Source organism: Mauremys mutica, chromosome 3 (assembly GCF_020497125.1).
Source record: "Mauremys mutica isolate MM-2020 ecotype Southern chromosome 3, ASM2049712v1, whole genome shotgun sequence".
Taxonomy (NCBI): domain Eukaryota; kingdom Metazoa; phylum Chordata; order Testudines; family Geoemydidae; genus Mauremys; species Mauremys mutica.
This window is the reverse complement of record NC_059074.1, coordinates 171,743,117-171,759,946: the sequence shown is the minus strand read 5'-3', so window position 1 is coordinate 171,759,946 and position 16,830 is coordinate 171,743,117.

The window sequence follows — 16,830 nt, the reverse complement described above, 5'->3', positions numbered from 1 at the left end:
TTTTCTCCTTAAATTAATTGCAGAATATTTTCAAGAAGTTTTGCTTAGAGTCTACAGAAGTGTAAGAGCAAGGGTGAAATCTAGCTGAGTATACACAAATCTCTTATGGCTGTGGTACCCAAGCACTTCCCCATTTTAATAGTTTTTAGCCTCAGAACACCCCCATGAAGTAGAAAAGTATTGTCCTTATCTTTCAAATGGGGTAGATTAAGGGCAAATAATTTTTTTTGAGAGTGAGTCAGGAACTGAACCACTCTCTCCTCAGACAGGGTCCAGCACCTGATCCACTAGACCAACCATTTTATGCTAAGAAGTATGCAGTGGCTTCCAAAAGGGCTTACATTTTACTATAACTAACCCCTGGAAGCAGAAAAATAGACAGGGTCACGTTTTGGTGCTTGGGTCACGTCAAATACATGATGTTTGATCCAGATTTTGAAACTTTGTTTCATCTCCATTTATCATAATGAAGGTTATTTACAGAAAGTGGCTTTGAAAGCATGAGGTTCAGTGAACAGAGTACATTTTCCTTGAGTATAAAGGTTATAACAAAAAGTGGTAAAATCCTCTGCATCTCTGTTCTCAACATTTCTATGTTTCTGACTCCTGGTATCTAATGCAGTGGCCTAAGCAAGAGCTGCATTATTAACAGTCATAAAGTTACATTTTAAAAAACAAAAAAACCCCACTTCTTGTATGTTCCATCTATTAAGGAGGAATGAATACAAGGATGGATATTGCAGCAGGTGCAATAGATTGTTATGTGGGAGCCTTTCAAACACTAAAGGCAGATCTTGTTCCTGGCCAAGATGTTCAAGAATTACTACTAGTGTTGGGTGCCCAACTTGAGGCACTTTTAAGGTAGCCTGAGTTGTGGAGGATGAGCATTCAGAATAATGGGGGGGGTTGCGGGGGAGGAAGATGAGATCCCAGGAGTGTACTTTAGTTGAGCACTGAGTCACTTTAGAAAACCCTGGACTGTTTAATCGTGGAATCCTTAGCATTGTGTTAACCACAGAAGTAGTATGACTGAATGCCTAGGGCTATGTATGTACAAACCTGTTACTAATTTAGGGGGAGGAAGCACATAAGGTGACATTTTTAGAAGTGTTTAAGTGATTTAGGTGCTTCTAAAAGCTTTACCCATAAACTTCAGTTTAAAAAATAATATTAAGTTCCCCTGGTAACTGTAAACACAGGACTTGATCCTATTTTCAGAAATGCAGCTATTACAACTTGATAAACCTGATTTTTCCAATTACCCAGCCCACACATCAAATTACAGTCTTGTCCCCTTTCAGCAAGTGGCAGGTTGAAGAGAGTTAATGTATTAAAACAATAGACCAACACATGCCTTTAATGTGGTTTAGTGCTTGCAGTAACCTTTTGTTTTACATGAAAAATACGCATCTGGGCACTGGGGTAAACATGAGCACACTGCATGCCTTGTAAAAGTAATCTAAACACATTTGTAAATACACTGGAAGCTAGAAAGCATCTGTAGTAAGCTATTTGCTTTTCTTTTCCATTTACATTTGCAAATGTGAGAATTTAAACTTAAACTGGGGAAATCACAAAGCTTACACCATCTGTGAGCCGGGCTCTGATCTTACCCAAGACTTCCAACAGCAGAACTTTGTTGAATTCAGTGGAGTTACTCCTGCTTGTTACTGGTGAGAGATCAGAATCATGTCCATTGTAAATGGTGTATGCACATATGTTTAGAGCCCTGGCCAATCTTTTGAAATGCAAACTCTGCTTTTGGTTACATAAATTACATGTTATGCAGAGTTAGTTTCCTATTTTATTTTCCTTCCCTACCTCCCATACCACCCATGGCTTTTACTCTCTCATACCACTCTGCCTTTTTTCCGCCCAGTATTGCCATTACAGACGGCTCCCTGCATTTCTTTTGTACCAGATTAAAGAGTGCGCAGCATCTGTTTGAAATTCCTACTTTTTGACTGTAAGGACATTCAGTTGCCAGTAGGACTTTCCGTTCAGGAGGTATCTCCATCCCGGGTGATGGGTTCACGATAACTTCAGCAGTGTGAGGAGAGAATCATTGAAGGAACCCAAGTCCTGGCTCAGCTCAAACCATTTTGTAGGCCTCTTGCAACTGGAGACTAGTTCACAAAAGAGGGCTATATCCTGCCCTAATTCAATCTCAGTAAAGTCACGGGAATCATATGGACTCTAAGACAGCACAGGATTGATTATAATGTTTATGCCAATCTCATTTGGCTCCAAAATAACTTTTCTTAGTTTTCCCCCAGCCTTTGGATAATAGAAGGTGATTTCCCCAGAACTCTAGTTTAACTGCACAGCTATAGACTGAAATGGACTCCTGTACAGAGGTCTAGTACCAACCCCCTGCACCACTTAAGTCTCACTTTCAAACCCTCCGAGTAGGATTTAAGGGGTGAATGGACCTTGGGCTGCTTCGCACAGCAAGGTAAATTTTACCCATGATGGAAACTGATAAAAACAACCTGTTCCCTGAATTACTGAAGGCCAGACATTACTGATTAAACAACCAAAAAAAGCAGTGATCATTATCCTAGTAGCTACAGCAGTTAAGAAGTGGGTAGTAGTAAGAAATGGAAGATTATTGCAGCATGTATTGAGCAGGATAGGTTATTTCCATTCAGTAACCACTGTTTGTTTTATATATATTTGCACTGGGGTAGGGAAGGGGTAAAGCTGTTGAAATGGTTCTCAAAGTAAAACAAGGATACGGCTAGGATGCTCAGAATAAAGCACAAAGGCCAGGCTTTTCAAAGGAGCCTAAGAGAGTTGGGCACCTAGCTTCCTTGCACCAAAAGTACCAGCCTAAGCACATTGGCAGCATGTTAATAACTGTAATGGCCCCACTTTTCTGATCACAAGAATGCTGTGGTCAAAACAGTAAATAGACTTCTCCTTAACAGTGATGATTTGCTTTGTTCCAGCTACATGCAAAACTGGTCACAAGATTAGGGATAACATCCTCTTACATTCATGTAGTGCCTTTTATTCAGAGAGATTACAAAGGAATGTGTTACTTACACAGTGTAACTGTTTTGCTAGGTGTTAGTCAGGAGCAAAGAGGGCCGGGGTTTAGTTTTTTAGTGGTTCCTTCTGAAAACTTAAACACCAGGTCAAGTCCCCACCTCCCCAGAAACCTGGGAGACTGTATGTGTATCCTCCTGAAACCCTTCTCCCCACTTGCAAGCACTGAGTCCAGGGGTTTAAAAAACAGAACTTTATTAGGCAGGACAACAAAATAAACTTTGGAAAGCCAGCTGTTAATTATCTAAGAGCTGGTCTACACTAAGGGTGGGGGGTTGAACTAAGGTACGCAAGTTCAGCTATGCGAATAGCGTAGCTGAACTCGAACTACCTTAGTTCGAAGTACTCACCCGTCCAGACGCCGCGGGATCGAAGTCCGTGGCTCCCCCGTCGACTCTGCCACCGCCGTTCGCGGTGGTGGAGTTCCGGAGTCGACGGGAGCGCGTTCAGAGTTCGATATATCGCGTCTAGATTAGACGCGATATATCGAACTCCGAGAAGTCGAACGCTAGCCGCTGACCCGGACAGTAAGTATAGACGTACCCTAACAGTATATATTAGGTTAGACTTCAACCCCTCTGCTACTCTTAACAATAGTCCCAACCTCAGGTCTCCTCCAGCCATTGCGAGTGGCTGGTGCAGTCTAGCCACTTCCTCCCCTGCTCATCTCTTGCATTTTGCTGCCCAGGGCTGGTGAGTCCAAGATTTCTCACAGGTCTAGCTCTAGCTCCTCAGAAAACTGAAATCGGGGCTGCTCCACCACCTGGCCCACTGATTTGAGCTTTAATTGTTGGGTAGGGAGGCCCACACTGGCATTCTTCTGCTCCGAGGCTTCAGCTCAAGCCACGTCAGTGCTGTCCACTGCCTCAGCTCAGCTCTGTCTGCAGGACAGTGGATGGCTTCAAGGCTGAAGCTGCATCGTTGTGGGAGAGAAATCAGTGGTAGAGAGAGTTCTTACTCTCAGAGAGGCACTCCCAAGAAAAGGTAGAAGCCCTTTCCCTCCCTCTGTCCGTGTCCAGGCTCCCTTACCCAACAGTACCTGAATAGGGCCTCAGACAGGGTGCTTCCTCACCACTGTCAATTTGGTGCAGTTCTCTTGTCCTTTCATTTACCAAAAGGGATAAGAGCATTTTACTACTCTCAGCTTTGAAACTTAACTGAATTTTGACCAAACTATGCCAACTGTCACATAACAGAAGCAATTCAATCATTTCCTCTTGTTCACCATCTCAAACAGTTCTGGGCCATTCACCAACAGATGTCGACATTTAGCTCTCTACTCCCTAGGACTTTAGGCCTGGCTAGGGCTAACAATAGCAGTCAACTCACTGACCCCTAGAATAGAGCCATGTCTGTGATAGAACATAGCAGTTAAACTATTACATATTAAGATATGATTTTCTTCTACTTGTTCTATCTAATTAAGACTGAGGGAGGAACTGAACACAAATTATCCTAATTAGAAACGTGGGGGGGGACCCCTAGGGCTAACCCTGAAAAATGTTCTGGGACTATAGTGAATGATGTGCCAGGCAAGAATGGACTTTTGGGACCAACATGCCACGCAGTTTTTTGGGGGGAACTCATAACCACAAAGAAACCCTTTGTGGGGTTTGAAGGATGGACTTTGTCCAGAGACCTTACTGGACTTGGGGGTGATCTCTGGAAAGTTTATTAACATGGGTGTTCTCTGTAATGCTTTCACCCTAAGAATAAATATGCTTGCTTATAAAGAGGTACAGTGGGATAAGTTATAACTGGTGGTAACTATAACAGTTCATAGCCTTTGAAGAGAAAGCAGAGCACAGATGCTGGCCTGTTTAGACTGGCTTGCTGGAGACATCACAGGGTAGGCAGAGAAGTGTACAGCCCAGAAAAACCCCAGTCAGGCGGAGGGAGACGGACTCATGTCGCTGCCCAAGAGAGGTGACAGCTGAAGAGCTGGGAGCCTAGAGTGGGTGTCCTTGACAGATCAAAGAGGGGGAAATACAGGGGCAGTTGCCCTGAATTGTGACAGTCAGGACCTTCGTTTTAGCTCTGATCTGAAAGAAGAAACTCCAACTACATAGTACCCCGTACTGTGGAATGAAGTCAGTGCAGAGTCAGAGAAAGAATGAAATGTACTGAATCACTACGATTGCTTGCTTCCTGCATCACTGTATAGGTCAGTTCTTGAATAGGAGAAAAAACATATCCAACGACACTGGGCTTGTAGAACCCGAACAGATCACAGCCCAAGGTACAAGCTAGAAAGTTACATCTCTTTATTTCTCTTCATATTCAGAGTAATACCACACCTGCTATATTGACGCTCCATATTTTCAAAGTAGATCCTGGAGCATCTAGTATATTTTGGGGAGGGAGAAGTTAATTGAGTTAGTTACTCAATTTTGATCAAGTGTAGAAGTCAGAAGTGTTAACTGTTTTATGACCCCTTCAATTTTCACAGTTTCTGAGGTTTTGACATCTTTTATACTTCCATAGATTTCCCATGGAACAAACTATTAGTGATTCCTGGCCCCTGACCATCAGTCTGTCCTAAATCAAGATAATATTAAAGGATGACTCATAAAAGTTGCATTTTGTAATCCATCCCCATATTGGTTTGTAGCACACACAAAAACCATAGTACTGTATTATTTATGACACCCTTGAATTGCAAAACAGGATCAGACTATCAGCTAAGACAGTGGTTCTCAAACGTTTTTTCCCCATGGACCACTTGAAAATTGCTGAGGGCAGACCATTTAATGATCTTTCCAAATGTTGTTTGTACTGTTAGCTAACTATTGTAAAGTGCTTTGGATAAAAGCACTATATATAAAAAAAACCCTTAAACAAACATTTTTTTGTCCTACAAATAAAAGCACAACTAATATTTTAATATCAGTAGTCTTACCTTTCTAATGCGATGGATGTGCCCTCTCTCCCCCGCTGCAGCAGCCCTCAAGCTGGGGCTGGGGGGAGGGGGAGTATCTCCCTGGCAGCCGCAGCCCTGAAACTGGGGAAAATCACCTCTTTCTCTGGACGCCTCAGCCCTGCACATTCCAAATTCCCTCCACCCCAATCTTCTCATCCAACTGCCCCCTCCCATCTACCCCCTATTCCACCACCTCACGTGCGTCTTCTCCAGGGTCCAGGCAGCTAATTAGTGGAGCCAGGCCTACGTGGTTCCACTAATTAGGTGGGTGGCCCTTCATTCTCTTGTGTGCAGCCACCCAAGCATGCACCTTAGAGGGAACTTAGAGGGACCACCTGAATGGAGCTCGTGGACCACTGGTGGTCCATGGACCACAGTTTGAGAACCTCTGAGCTAAGATATAACACTGTTGTTTAGAATGTAAAAAGCAACCTTCCCACCCCCAAAACACACACAAAAATCCCACATTTCAGTGTGCCTTTGATGCAGCAGCACATTTAGTTAACCTTCACCCTCTGTATTTCAGACATTTAAAATAGATTCTAATTCAGTGCAAGGCTTGGGTGTATTATCTTGCGCATCATGCTTTGTATGAACTAGCAGACAAAATATATAGTGTGAAAAATGAAGTAAAAAAGTGCAAGTATGGTTTCTTGGGCCCACTAGAAGGTCTGAGGCCAGAAGTCTTCTCAGAGGGATTGTGCATAACAAACATTAGCTAAATAGAGTAAGGGCAGATTCTGTGCTAAATACACTTTGTTTCTTTGTTCCTGCACCAACAATAAGCCCCTCCACTTGAGCTCTCCTGGTTAATATTACTGTAGTGCTGGGAGTTCCTAACTGGGTTTGCATGGGTATCAGCACTACTTACACCACCTTCTCCATGGTCCCCAAGAGATAGGCTGGATCTCAAAAAAGCTATGACTGTGAAATGTACTCCGACAGGAACTAAGGGCCATTACCACCATCTGCTCCAAGTGCAAGGCTCATTTCTTTTACCTTTACTGCTCCAATGTGAACATGTAGCAACAAGACACTCTGCTGCACACACTTCTCCCCATGAGGAGAAGATGAGAGAACAACCATGACAGATTTTAGTCATGTTGTTTATTGCACTACCACAAGGCACTCAGATACAATAATGAGCACAGTGTAAGAACCTATATATAATATAGTAGAGGCCATGACTAGAGTGATCCTAGAGAGGTGAAGTTCTGGCCACAGTATGCTACATTTCAGCCATCTGACTGGCAGATATGGCCACAGGTATAGCCCCGAGGCTTCTCTATACTATGCCAGGTTGCAGCAGCACTCACTCAGCACTTTCTGAAAAATCAGGCCCCTAGAAGATGTTATAAGCTGGGCACTCCAAAACTGAGGCACCTACTGTGACTAGTTATCTTTGGAGATCTGGGCCACACATCCAGACCCCTAATATATAAAAAGCCACAACAACATATATTTTCTTTATTATCCTTGAAAGAATTCATTATGATGCTATTGATTTATTTAGTTTAGATCTCTTTCTGTATTTTTAACATAAATTAAATACAGGTATTTGAGAAAATTAAAAAGGCACTGAAATAAAACTATCTGCTGCTTACTGTCATTAACATAAAACTGTGAAAACCGTCACAATGTTTTTGGAAGACTAATAGCCCCCCCCTTTATTTTTTTAAATGCTGTTTACACTTTGACAACTTCTCAACTATAACAAATGAAGCTTAAAAGGGTGTGCATCAGCATCAATGCAAGATGTTCTTCAAGCTTGAAAATAAAAGCAGAGCTGCATTAAGTTCAAACATTGGTATTAGATGAAAAAGAGGAATGGTGTTTTTCCCTCTTGCTTTTCTGGAGACAGACATTATTTGCCAAAGAATGTAAAATTCAATTCCCCGGGGAATGCCAAAAGCCTTTGGCAGACACTCTGAAACTCAAGTTGACTCTTTTCTGTAAGAATGAACATTAGAAGGAAAAAAGAAGAGGAGGCATAATTACTTTAGTGTTTACATGGCCATGGCTTCTTGATTCTGAAAGAGTATCTGACTACAAGGACTGGAATTAATCTAATTTTAAAGAACTGCCAGGTGAAGTAAAACTACCCTTCATTATTCTAAGTGAGTCTTTATTTGTATCTCATAATTCTTAGAATAGTGATGGGAAAAAGTACTCAAGATTATAAAGACAAGCACAGTAACTTTTTTCCTCATATTTGTACTGTTTAAACTATACAATCTAACAATATCAGCTTTATACCTAGAAAGACCAGTAATGATCCTAACATCAGAGGGGGAAAATATTTCATCACCACCTTCTCTCCAAACACCATTTAACAAACATGTTCCTGTTAAAGCTGAACAGACTGAAGAAAAATTACTGTCGTGGAGAGCAGAATACTTACATAGACATAAATCACACAGGTGCTTAGGAATTGGAGTAAGCAGACTCAGGAGAATAGATGGTGCTATGCATGTCCAGGATACAACCAGGTCAGTGTAATCGCATTCCAAAGCCAAACTCCAACCACCGTGAAGAGCTGTAGACTAGCAGTGTTCTTATATTTTCTGGACATACACATTCTTTCTTACACGCTCATGTAATTCTCAAAAAATGTGTGTTTTCAACTGAAGGAAATTCCATACGTGTCAAAACCTCCAAAAGTTGAAACCATGATAAGCAGGCCTCTCACAGAGTTTGATTTCATTTTCATAACTGAAGATCTCTGAACTAATGGACGTTTTTAAAAGGGATGCAGCAATGGCTTGGAAGCCTTCAGAACCATATTTCACACTGTCATGACATTCCAAGTCAGTTCTCTCATCCTTGCTCATAGTCACATATGCCTATAGAAATTGTAAAGAAGATAATCCGCCTTTGAAAGCAAGTCTGATAGCAAAGATACTAGAACTATAGAAATCTGGTTATCTGCAAATGGATGACTCAAGGGATTGGTAACAGGATACCAAGTTTTTTAAATCTAGGTAACCAGTTCATATCTAACCCAGCTCAGTGACTGGAAGTAGCGACTGAAAGTAGTTACCACCTGATCTGGTTTGATGGCATTTGTGAAATATTTGCTGGTCTCAGATTGCTTCTCAATTAACAGATGGTCATATGACCCCAAAAAAGGTATCATAATTGGCAAGAGAAGGGAATAATAAAAAATATTTGTCCAAAAACCTGGGTTTGATTCAGTTGTATTAACTTTTTATGCAAGTGACCTCTTTTTTTTGGTGCAATGTTTGTAAAAAAAAAAAAAAATACAACCCCGTCCCTCCCGCAATATTCTTGTGAATCAATGTGACTTCATTATGGGTGAATGTGAGTGAATATTAAACTACCATGGGGGGCGGGGAGAAACCATGAGCTGTCATCTTGAAAACTCTGATCTATGAATGTGCAGAGAAGTTTCTATCATCCCTACAAGGAAACATCATCATATAACTAGGTAATCACATGCCAAGAATAACTGATAAACAATTGGGACACAACTGAAGTGAATAACACAGAAGCTGAAAGCGTTTCCCATGAACTGCTCATTGAATAGCGTAAAATAAGAAACTAGTTGGTAAAAGTGAAAGACTTGGGATAAACTAAACAGTCTAAACAAAAGCAGACTCAATTTGTCAAATAATTCACAACAAGGAGTTCAGCCGTGTACAAGGGGGCCGATTGACACACTTGTTGGCAGTCTCAGCAGAGACTAGGGTTTGATCCAGAGTGGGTCAGCTGGGGGAAGCAAGCAGAGTGACTCCTGTATCTGGAAAGAGGTATTTAGATAATTCTGGAATGGCAGTTCCAGCACTACCAATTGCCAAGATGCATTTCTGAGGAAGAAATAGTAAAATGGCTATTGGATGTCTCAGAGCACGCCACCAAGCGTACATCAGTTTACACAGAGAAGAAAATAAGAGGCATTTTTTATTCTGGCCGATCTTTAATATCAACATAAGAAAGAAGAGTTGGATATTTTTTCTGTTGTTCTTTCTGACCATCTATAGAAATCTTTTGCTTTTGGCCTGAAAATTGTAACACTACTGTACAATTCTTAGTTGCCAGAATAATGACATTATAGTTCATGCAAGGTGATTGGATATGCAGGCTACTCAGATAGCAAACACATTCCTATTTAATCTACCAACCAAGAGGAGCAGGAGAAGAAAAGAGTTTCTTTCACAAACCCTGATGAGTTTACAGGCCTATCAGTTTATTCTAGCTACATAGTCAGGGTTACCACACTAGGGATTCATATATTTATCAGTTAATCTGTCCCAAAGCCATGGAAGGTAATTAACGAGAGAGATAGTCAGGCATGGCTTCAGGCAGTAATTTAATACTGCCCTAAATCTCTGCATGAGCAAACCCACTAGCCAAAGAGGAAATGCATACTGTACAAGGACACTTGTGTTCTCAAACACGATACTCCATGGAGTTTTCAGATGAAGCACTTTTCCAGTGATTAACTCTGTACATTTGAATTTCATTATTTAATGCCATAGGAGAGTGGTTATTTGTAGTGCATAGAGGAAAACAAGTTCCCCCATGAATATAAAAGTCAGATACTTAATGGATAAGCCATCTTAGGTCACTCAAAGCTCCATTGTCCTTTGCTGACCCTGCTGGAAGGTAAATGAAGTCAGTGTTCCTATTAAATGATTATTTTTATAATAATGTTGTGTCTTCTGTACTTTCTAGACTAATTGGACCCATAAACAATATCACTTGAGCTGTATACAAGGACAAGAGTGGGCTTTCCATACTGCCTTGGTATGTAAATACAATTCTCCCTTAGGGGTAGCTCGGGGATGCATTGTGCCCTCCCAGAACTCATGGCCATGGAGTGATAACACCCCGACTGCATCAGCTTTTTAAATGGTGTAGCATGCTTCCTTGCTCTGCTGACCTGTATGTGGGAGAGGGAAGGGACGGGCCAGGCTTACATCCTCTCCACCAGGGTGTTTTGCACCCTGTTGAGGAAAGCTGGAGTAGTTTATTTAAAAATAATACATACACACCCATCTAAGACAGAAAGTGAAGCCATCTTCTGGGGGGATATCCAAGAGAACCAGCCTTAGATACAATGAAGAATTTGCATTCTCTGTTGTATACTTCACCTATATATTTATAGTTATACACAATTCCATAGTCTGTTAAATGATGCTTCTTGTATATTCAAATCAAATAAGCAGTGTATAAAAATATTTCTATTGAAAACATGAGAATTAACTAAACTCGCAAGGTTAAAAGTCTTCAATTGTCTTCTTGCTCTGCTGCTGCAACCAATATAACACGTCAGAAATTATCCAGATTTCCCTCAGTAAAAAAAGAGCCAAAATATGCTTCTATCTAGCGTCAAACACAGGCCTGAGTTTTCCAAAACAATTAGTGATTTTGGACAGTCCATTTCAGGTGTTCATTTTTCAGAAGTGCTAGGCACCTACCACCTGAAGATCAGGCACCTTTATGGTGTCTCAAATTGAGCACCCAAATATTGAGATACCCAGTTCACAAAACATCCTAATGCACATTTTCATATAATATAGAAAGCTTGATGACAAGAGTGCTCAGCCATTTAGCCTCTTCTGGCAAGACATTAGAAACCCCAATTGACACTGTGAAATAGAACTGGGTGAATAATAAAACATTTCTTGTTGACTAGCTTATTTCATTAATATTTGACTAGGTGGGCCCCAGGTAAAGGCCAGCTTCAATAGATTTCTATTATTCAGTAAGAATAATGCAATGCTAATAAGCAGCAGCCAACAAGATAAAGAGTATGTTTTTTAAGCAATATTCATCTCAAAGAGAATATAATCACACAAATGCATGTTTTTGTTGTAGATACACATATCTGTTTTGTTTTTGTACCATGAACCAGATGAAGGGCTTGCCTATTGCAAATCACAAGTGCTTTAAACATGAACTATAGTCTGCAAAGGACAACAGAGAGAGTACTTTCTCACAGCAACCATCTCCTTAGAAATATGAAAAGGAAAACTGGATGAAAACATAACATTTCTTTCCCCTACCTTGGTCAGTGCAAGGTATAGCGAGTTGTTATTGATTGCAAAATTACCACTTTAAAGCTAACAGCTTCATGGTTCTGCCATATTTAAAGAGCTAGCCACAAAAAGGCATCCTGGGAAAATGTTTCTACAACAGGGTAACTCTGCAATGGGGCAGCAGGAATTCACCAGGGAAGATGTTTCTGATAAGGGGCTTTTTGTTGTTAGGACTATCACCACCACAATTTCCCAGTTTAATGCATCCACGAGCAGGGTTCAAATCCTATCCATTTCCAAGAAAGTTATTTAATTGGTTCTTGTTTTAACAACAAGGAACATCAGACATATTTTCTGGAGTACTCCTTGGAAGAACAAAATGAAAACAAAAGGATATTGCAATAGCATGAAAGCTGGAGCTCAGGTTTTGGCCTGAAATTTCTTACTCCAGTTCTTTAGGCTTCCAGCAATTTCTTCAAATAAAGCAGGGAAGATCTTTTCTCCATATTTCTATTGTAAGAAAGTAAAAACAAAACACCCAAGCAGGCAAAGGTTTTTTTTCTTTCTAATTTTATATTTTCTAGTTCTCTTTTGTGGCAAGGATGATAAGGGAAGACTTTCCATTCACAGAGTGCTTGTTCTTTATTTAGTTCGGCTAGATGTTCAAGTAGTTGTTGTGATCGCTGCTATTCTGGCTGACACACTGGGGAATGAAGTGGGGGAACTCCAGAGCTGAAAATGAGAGTCTGGAGGGCTTAAGCTACGAGTCAAGCTATGTATCTGTGGGCTATAGCAGACTCACTAACACAAACGTACCAGTGGGCTTCTTCCCTGAAGAAAAAAAGCTTAGTCTGAGCATCTGAGATCTGTAGCAGTTTGAACCCTGGTTGGGCCCCCACTCATATGACAGCTGCCATTTTGGCTAACAGCAGAAATTGAACTGGGGCCTCCAAAGCTAAAAACATCAGTTTCTTACAGCTTGAGTTAAAGAGCCAAGCTCTAAAGTGGTGAGTGGTAACAGACTCACATCCTCTGTGGATTGGGCACAACACATTCTGCTCAGTGGCTTACGTCAGCACCCACAATTCATTAAAGGTTTTGATGATGCATTTCCAGAGCTGCAAGATCAGGAACTGGGTTCTGCTCTCATTGAAGTCAATGGCAAAGCTCCCATTAATTTCAGTGGGCTAAAAGTGGGGCACTGTTTGTTATAATGCATATTTTGCATTGAGAGAAGCCAACACTATACTAGAGAATGAATGACAATTTGAGGGTTAAACTGAAAAGTATTTTAAAATACTGTGACAAGATATAGAAAACAAATGTTAAAGGGTTTGTCTATGACCTTGCATGATTTAGCTTCATAGTGCTTTTCTACCATGAAAGTTGGAGCTGCTGCTCCTTACAATTTAGCTAGGTCCTGTATTTTTCATACAGCTATTCTTTTTCCTTCTTGTGAACGGGTGGTCACTCTAATGCTCAAATAAACTATGTTCAGTGGTTGGCCACATTGCATACTCAGCTGCAGTTCACCCTCTGCATTCTGCATGAGCTTGGAGGCAGGGACAGGTCAAGTGACTTGCCCAAGGTCACACAAGAAATCTGTGGCAGAGCAGAGAAATAGTCCCTCTAAATCCTAAACCAGTACTCTAAACACTGGACCATCCTTTCTCTCTGCCAAAACTGGTCTTGCAGCCTTGCCCAGCTGGGGCTCAGTGACAGGTTAGTTCTGGGTGGAACTCCACAACGCTGTGTATGGCTAGCTTTTCTACAGTACACCTGGCTTTACCCAATCAAATGATCATACAAAAGAAATGCACATTAGCAGTCAGACATTGGACACATGATTTTTTTTTCACCCACTAAGAAATAGTGGTTGTGCTGTATTTCTGGAAGCAGGAAATACCAGAGATCTTGACAAAACCCCTTTTCTTGTGAAATTTCCAGCTCTGTTTTGCAGCCAAGAAATTCAGATAAACTTTAGATTAGCATCCAAACTAAAATCAAATTTCAAACCTTTTGAAGTTCTCTCCTCACTTCTCTGTAAGACCTTGATCCTACATCAAGGTCCATTAGCATATACCGCACACCTGTGCAAAGTCAAGTGTGGCTCTACATGTGGCCAGGAATCTACACTACCAGGTACTGATTCTGCATTTGGAGCTAAGTATCATATTTTGCACTGATACATCAGGTTAAAAACCAGCATCAAAAGCATTTCTCTAAAGAGGGTTTTAAGATTCTTTTTTCTCTTCTGCCCTACATACGAAGGGCCCAATCCAAAGGCCCTGGAAGTCAGTGGATGCTTTTTCATACACTTTAATGGGCTTTGGATCAGGCTCTAACTACCAGAATGTGGTATTTTGAGCCTGTGCAACTATCTCTAGTCTAACAGTGTTTTCATGGGCCGCATTTCACTTTCAAAGATCAAACAAAGTCAGACGGCACTGGCAAAATTAACTCTGGGTATCGGCCACATCACTCACTGATCACAAACAACATGAAATAGTTTAAAAGGCAAAGCAACACAAAAGAAGTTCCATACTTATCCAGTAAAATGTCAGATGTTCCAATTCCTAATGTTCATATTAAAATTGCTATGCTCAAGATCTTTAATTTCTTAGATTAATAAAAAGCATCCTTCTCCATTCCTAAAGGTTATTTTTAAACATTCTACATTTTGGGATATGTATACATAATGCTGAGTATTAGTCCCAGATAACAAGCCCATCATAGCTACATCTGTGTTTAATGAGACTATATACAACAGTGCCATTCATTTTTCATGTTGCCAACAGAATTTCAGGTGAGTTTAGCCTAAGCCCTGCACTGAACTCCATGTAAGTGGACCCTGCTCCTGTGCAAAGCCTTGCAGAAATCATGCAGACGGGTACTGCAAAGCCTTGCTCAAGTCAATAGCCTCCATGCAGGGGTAGCAGAGTGAAGCTCTTTGCAGGGCTTAGCCTTTTGTGCCCCCAAGAGTTAGTTCTTTGTTTTACCCTGTGCCTTGCAAACGGAACAGAACATTGAGTATGCAGAAAGCAGAGAAAAAAATGCAACTGTTTGGTTTCTAATCTGACAGGGGATTTCTGTTCAGGGATTTTATATTTTTTTTAAATCATCACTGGTTCCTTCAAAGCTTTGCATTGCTGGGGACAGGGGAGGGGATAAGTTACAGTAACTACAAACAGTTGCTCCCTCTCATTGAGTCAGCTGCTGATTTTGAAAGCTTGTTCTGTCTTCCCCATATCTAAGGTTGACATCAGCCACAAGGAACACATGGCGAGCTTTGAAAATGACAGCACTTTAAGCCTGCACTCATTTTGTAGCTTCAATATGTAAAAGCCCAGCCATCTTGCTTATTTAATTCTTCTGGAAATACATATTTCCATTTACTCCATCCCAGCCAATCTAAGCAGGGAATCTTACAGATACATAAGGGAAAATATGTCACAGCAATTCCAGCTAACACTGCTTTTTGTATCATAATTGCCTTTTGGTTTCAAAGTGAGCAGTCCGGGCCATATCAATGAAAAATGAGGCACAAGAAAGGCCAGAACATGGAACTCAAGGAACACTCTGACTCCAACCCCAATACAATGGCCCTTCCCCCTGCCACAACCCCAACTTGGAATGGTAACCAGGGGGGTACCATCCCTTCACAGGCAGACAGGGGAGCAGCCTCCCTTCTAAAGAAATGATTCCTCCTCAGGAACAGTAGGGATAGTTGCAAGGGGACCGTCAGTACTTACCCCTGAAACCAGAATATAACTGCTTGGGTGGGTTGGGCCTGAAGCATTCTTTTCCTACTGTACACTTCTGCAGAGGTGGTAATGGGAGGACTCCTTCATTGAGATGAACGGATCAGTTCACAGGGGTATTGTTTCAGGCTGTGAAAAAGCTAGTCACCTGCTTTTGTACTCACTCATGGCATACGGTCACACTGCAGCACCCTGCCTCAGTTTCCCCACTTTCAGGGCTCTTTCCCAGTCAAAATACTCAAACTCTTCTAATTCAGAAACACCCCTCTTTAGGGGTGGGGTTATTAAGATAACAAAACATTTATCAAATTCCATACAACCCATCTTTCCCACTGGGGTCTCCCAGGCTTTCTTTGCCTGGAGTCTTTTCCCTGAAAACTCAAGGCTCCCTTTGGAGCCTACTTACTCCTCTACAATCTTCCTCAGTTCCCACCTGATACCTAGGGGTTCCCTGCTGGAATACTCCCAGCAACCATTCCTCACCTTAGTAATCCCCACCACAATCCCTCTTCCCCACCCTTACAGCTTCCTACTCCTCTACACAGAGGAATTGGCTGCTGGTACCCAACTGGTTCTACTAATTAAACCCCACACCCCATCCCAGGTGTGTCAGGCAAGGTAAATTGGAAGGGGTTGGCCAGCTTCAGCCTCCATCTCTTAAAGGGATAGGCCACCTCATCACACAGGCTTTCTGCAGACTCAGGTAGACATCACTGCAGTTATGCTCAGTTCACATTTTCAAGCTTTATTTTCACAACCACATGTGCAAGACACTTACCTTCTTTTTAAATGAAAGTCAGTCTCCACTGGCCTATAATGCCGATGCTTTATTCCAGCCCTGCGGCTGGATTTTCAGAAAGTGCTGAGCATCTGTCTTCGGCTTAAACTTGCTTCACGCTCTCCACATCACATCCCTGTGCATGGGCCTACTGCAATCACATCTGGTATGTTCACCTGACCCCAAGGAGTACTCTAGGCTCACATTGCTGCTAGATTCTCTGGAGAGGTTAGGGAGTGGATGGGACCATGCTTTTCCCCCTCTATACTTAACAGTAAAGCAGTTATTTCCTTAAGGTACCGTTCAGCCTTTCACTTT